Raw genomic sequence first — 6000 nt, 5'->3', positions numbered from 1 at the left:
CTGATGTCTGTGGAAGACCTTCCTGATATTTGTCCATCGGTTGATGCTTGGTGTGGAAGTGTGAGTGTTGGAGAAGCATATGTTGATGGCGGTGCACAAATCAGTGTAATGACTCAGTCCTGTATGGAGAGATTGGGGTTAAAGCTGAATGCTAGTTCAGATTTTAGACTCCGTTTGGCAAATCATGCAAAAGTGAAGTGTCTGGGTATATGTACAGAAGTGCCAGTGACTGCTTTTGGTGTGATTTGCAACATAAATTGCCATATTATGCAAGCTGGTTTGGGAGCTTATCCACTAATTTTGGGCAGACCTTGGCTCAGACAGGTGGGTGCCATAAAGGGGAACTATAACAGTACATAATAAGAGAGGAAGAGCCAGGAAGTTCAATATGAGTAGTAAGCGGGAAATGTAGAGTGAGCCTGAAGAAACAAGTGCTGATGAGTATACAGATAGTGAAACTGAAGAAGAGAGTTCTACTTCTGATGATGAGAGCCAGGGTATCATTTATAATGAAGGAAGAAAATGAGCATGTGGTGATGCAAGCTAAAGAGGAGTTAAGAGAGGAAGAAGAGAGCAGACTTGAAGATATGGATAGTCTGATGCAGCCTCCATCACCCAGTACAGAGAAAGAGAAGCTGTTACAGGGCATGCTGAATCCTAGATTGCAGCCAGTGGAGAAAGAAGAGTATATGAAGGTAATACATAAATTCCCTCATTTGTTCATTACTTCATATGAAGAGATCCGAGGATTCAAATGTGAACCAATGCCTATAGTATTGAAAGAGGGTGTGAGGCCAGTGTTTCAGAAACTAAGGAGGATAAATAGAGAGCTATTGCCTATATTAAGAGAGGAGTTGAGTAAGTTGTTAAAAGCAGGGTTACTTTATCCAGTAGATCACTCAGATTGGGCAAATCCAGTGGTCTTTACTCCAAAGCATACAGGTGGGTGGAGAGTCTATATTGATTACAAGCCTCTGAATGCTGCAACAAAAAGCAATCACTATCCTCTGCTGTTCATTGATGATATTTTGGACAGGGTAGCTGGATATGAGAGGTATAGTGTATGCGATGGCTTCTCTGGGTATTTTCAGATCTCAATTGCTGAGGAAGACCAGGCTAAAACCACTATCATTACACCGTGGGGTTGCTTCTGTTACCGAGTAGTACCATTTGGTTTGAAAAATGCACCCTCGTGGTATCAGAGAAACACTGATAGAGTACTTGCACCTCTTACAAATCATTTTGTGAGAGCTTTTTTAGATGATATATGTATATATAGTTCTCAAAAGGAGCATGGTAACAAATTGGAGCAAGTATTTTCTAAAATGGATGATGCAGGTGGACAGCTGAATCCAAAGAAGTGTCATTTAGGATATTCAAAGGTGAAGCTGTTGGGGCATATGATATCTCAGAATGGAATTGAACCTGATCCAGAGAAGATAAAAGCTCTTGTCTTATTATCTGCACCATCAACATCTAGGCAGCTGCAGACTTTTGTCCAGAAGGTAAAATATATGGCAAGATTTGTTCCTTTAATATCTCAATTGCTTTACCCTCTTCAGCAGGCTATGAAGAAAGAACCATTGCAATGGAATGAAGAATGCGAGGAACTGTTTGAGAAAGTGAAAGAAGTATTGGGAAGTATTTCCAGTGTAAAAACTCCGGATTTCTCTCAGGTCTTTTATGTGAATCCATCTTTTGGTCCGGATGTAGCAATCTTAATGCAGAGAGGAGATAAATCCAGATATATGAAACCTGTGTATTATGCAAGCAGAGTGAAAACGGAAGTAGAGAGGAAATATACTGAGGCTGAATTGGTTTTGTCAAGTCTGGTGTATGCTGAATTGGTTTTGTCAAGTCTGGTGTATGCTTGCAGGAAATTCAGGTCATATCTCCTGATGAGACCATTTGTGGTGCTGACAAATTATACTCTACTCCCTCAGCTGGTGAATGGTACTTCACTCTCAAAAGGTATGATGCGATGGTTAGTGGAGCTTCAAGAGTATGATTTCTCATTTTTGATTGAAGATACTTGCAAGGCAACTCTGGCAGATCTTCTAACATATAAAGACGGCCCGATCTTGGTGAAGGAAGTAGATTCAAAGATAGAAAAAGAGGAACAAATTATCATTCCTGGAGCTCATGTTTTATTCTTTGACGATTCATATAAGAGGAGTATACATCAAGCCACCGGGGGTTATATAATCCAGAATTCAGAAGGCGGGCTAATTCTAAAGAATGGAATACATCTGGAAGCTGAAAGTAACAATGAGGCTGAATACACAACATTGTTTCAAGGGCTGCAGGCTGCTTTAAAACAGAAAATTCAAAAGCTAATCATAAAGGGAGATTCTCTATTAGTAGTAAAGCAGGTCTTGGGTAGCTGGCGAGCAAAGAATCCGAGATTAAAAGAATGTCTGGCTGATGTTAGAAGGCTACTACATCAATTTACAGCATGGAGTATTCAACATGTGCGGCGGGAGGAAAATCATATGGCACATGAGTTGGCTCAGGAGGCAATTAATCAGGATCCAGTAATTGCAAAAATCGAAGAGCCATTATACAAAGGGAGGGAATACCTGTCCCAGAGTGGTGGATTACTTACTCTCAGGTCGCTTGCCTGAAGAGCTCAAAAAAGGCCAAAAGTATCATTTTATCAAGAAAAGTAAGCATTATGTCATGATTGGAGATGAATTATACATGCAAGGAGCTGATCAGGTATTAAAAAGAATTCCCTAGAGGGAAGAAATTTATTATATTCTATCTTCAAATCATGAGGGAGCATGTGGGGGTCATTATGCATTTAAGATCACCTTGCAGAAGGTATTACTGGAGGGTTATGTATGGCCTTCCATCCAGAAGGATATTCAGCACTGGTGCAGGTCTTGCCACCCATGAGTGCCAGAGAATGGGGAAGAGAATCTTAAAAATGGAGCCGAGAAATATCATGCTGGTATATGACATTTTTGAAAGATGGGGAGTGGATGCAGTTGGACCACTTCCCAGGACGGCCAGAGGAAAGTGTTATGTGCTTACTGCGGTGGATTACCTATCAAAATGGGCAGAAGTGAAGGCAGTGAAGAGAGTGGATAGTAAAGAGGTGGCTGATTTTGTGTATGAACATATATGCTGCAGATTTGGTATTCCTCTGGAGATATTATCAGATAATGGTCCTGAATTTCGAGGAGAGGTAGTTGACCATTTATGTAGAAGATTGAATATCAACCACAAGTACTCCACTCCTTATCACCCTCAATGCAATGGCTTGAATGAAAGATTCAATGGTGAATTTAAGCTGATGATAACCAAAATGACAGAAGGACATATCAAGAATTGGGATATAGAGATGAATCGTGTATTATGGGTATACAGGGTTGCAGTAAAATCTAGTACACAATTCTCACCCTTTCATTTAGTTTATGGGAAAGAAGCACTCATGCCTATTGATGTGGAAATTCCAGCTTTGAAGTTCCTGGTTGAAGAAGGGCATGAGCCTATTAATTGTTACAGAGAAAGATTATTGGCCTTGTAAATAGTCCAGTTGGACAGAGAGCTAGCATTTGATCATTATGTGGCTATGCAATTGAAAAGACAAGAGAGAGAGAATGAGAAGATGGAGCAAAAAGAAATTGAAGAGGGTGATCTGGTTCTCAGGTATAATAGCAAGCTAGATAGTACTTTTCATACTGCATTCCAGACAAAGTGGGAAGGTCCGTATAAAATTGAGAGAAAATTTGATAATGGGAGTTATCAGCATGCTGATTTGAATGGAAAGAAGCATAAAAGGAGAGTGAACGGTTTACGACTGAAAAAATATTTTGCTCGATTGATGTTAGCCGTAAAAGAAGAAGATCAGGAAGCTTGTGATACATGTCAGGAGGTTGTGAAAGATACAAAGGAAAATCTGAATATTTCATCCCTGTTTGTACAGCTGCTGGACATGAATGTCTCAGCAGAAGTGGGGGGTTGCTAAATATGTGTGGACAAAATAGGAGTTGGTAATGTGTACATACGTGTGCATGGCGTGTGTGAAGGTTTTGCTTTTGAGAGCATTGCCAGGTGTACAGAGTAGATGGTTTTGATGTGAGCATGTACAGGCTTGTCCGGAATGTGGTCGGTTGGGGATGATGTTAGCTGTTTGGCTGCTCTGAATGTGTGGGCGTCCCAAGTATCCATGGGCACTCGAAGTTGTATGTGAAGTGTGTGTGGAGGCATGGGCAATTAGGAAAGAAAGGGCCAATGTATGCAAGAGCATGGTGTGAAATGAAGAGTGATATAACCATCCTTGAGGCCTTAGGGAAAAGGAAAGAGTAAAATGATATTAACGTGGCCAATTTGAGAATCGCCACTTGGCTGTTTGCTTTGCAACCAGCGTAGATGCCAGCGTGCGAGTTCTGGAAGCTGGCGAGGACTGAAAAGGTGAAGGTTCGCCTTGTGTTTAGGAGGGGGCTACCGAGCGTGTGCAGACGGAAGCAGGACAGAGCAAGCACAGGAGGTGGCCGTTTTTTTTCTTGGCGAAGCTGGCAAAGCTGTGTGTGTGAAGCACCGGGTGCTGAGGCAAGGTACAGAGTGAAGGTGTGGCCGCCGAGTAGAAGGGAGGGCTTGCTGAGGCGCGGCAAAGGGATGCGAAGAGACGCTTGAAGGTGCAGTGCTGGAAAAGGAGGTGGCCACCAACGACTGAGAGGCCTGGCGGGTATTATGGCTGCGTAGAGGTGAGAGTGGCTGGGTGGCCACCTTGTACGAAGGTGGGGGGCTCTCTGGCGCTGCAGTTGACTAGAGCAAGGTGGTGTGGCCGTGTGTGGGAGAGCTAGTGAAGAGGAGCCGTGAAGACCCACTGGCGACAAAAGGTTTTGGCGAAGAGGACAGAGGAAGTGATGGTCATCGGCGAGTGTGGAAGCTGCAGGTGAGAGCAAAAGGTCCGCTAGAGGAAGAGAGGCTGGTGAGACTCTATTGGTCTTATTGACGGGCTGGCGACTTGTAGAAAGGCCGCCTTTGGTGGCTGCAGCTGAAGCTAGCAGACGCGTGGAGAGCAGAGGCCGCCCTTGAGGTGACAGCACCTGGATGACTGCTGCTGAACACAGGTGGGTAGAGAGAATGGGCTAGGGAGCCACTTAAGTGAAGAGACAGGTGGCTGGTGAACAGAGAGAGGCTGGATGCCCAGGAGGGCTTTCGACAAGTGGAGGTTCGCTGCTGTGAAGAAAAGAGAGGGCACGTGTGGCCGTAGACAAGGGATGTGCAGAGGCTGGTGGGGTCGGTAGCACTGCAGAGGAGCTGCAGGTGACAGAGGATCAGCACAGAGAGCCAGAGAGAGAGGGTGTGTGTGTGGTTTTTTGTGGATTTCTATCTCCTGGAGTTTCAGGTCAGGGGTGTTGCTTTCTGTTGATTAGCAGTGGGGCTGGTGTTTGAAATATACAATTCTGTAAAGTTAAGGATCTGTCCTAAAATATAAATCTTGTTCATGCAACTTGGGTCTGTGTTCTGGTGTGTTTATATGCGTGTGTGGAAGTGTGGCACCCTATAAGGGCGTAAACAGCTTTACCGCTTCTGTGCCATCACTTTTTGGTGCCTCCACAGAGGAAGAAAATTTTCTCTGGTTTGTGAAAGAGAACAAGGGTTTGTGTGAAGAAAATTTTGGAAATGGCTCAGGATTTTTCGGAGTATTGGGGATTACCACAGGAGAGTGCAGTCAGAGAACATAATACTCCATGAACACCCAGACATGGCTCCCTTGTACATGTTGAATGTGGATGAAGTAATATGGCATTATGCAAAAGCAAAGGGTGAAAATAAGGAGGCACTAGACAATTAAATGAAGAAAGAAGTAGATTTTGAAAAGATAGAGGGCTCAAAATTGAGCAAAACCTTGCAGGAAAAAGCCTCAAAAGAAATCAAATGGGCCCAAAATCTGGAGCAAGAAGAAGAGATCTAGGAGATCCGAGACTGGGTGTAAAAGAAAAAGGAGAACCAGGAAAACAATGCCACAAAAGTAAGCCCGGATAA

This window comes from Cibotium barometz, chromosome 62 (genome assembly GCF_041138505.1).
Source record: "Cibotium barometz isolate CiBa-2024 chromosome 62, ASM4113850v1, whole genome shotgun sequence".
Taxonomy (NCBI): domain Eukaryota; kingdom Viridiplantae; phylum Streptophyta; class Polypodiopsida; order Cyatheales; family Cibotiaceae; genus Cibotium; species Cibotium barometz.
This window is presented reverse-complemented; position numbering follows the sequence as displayed.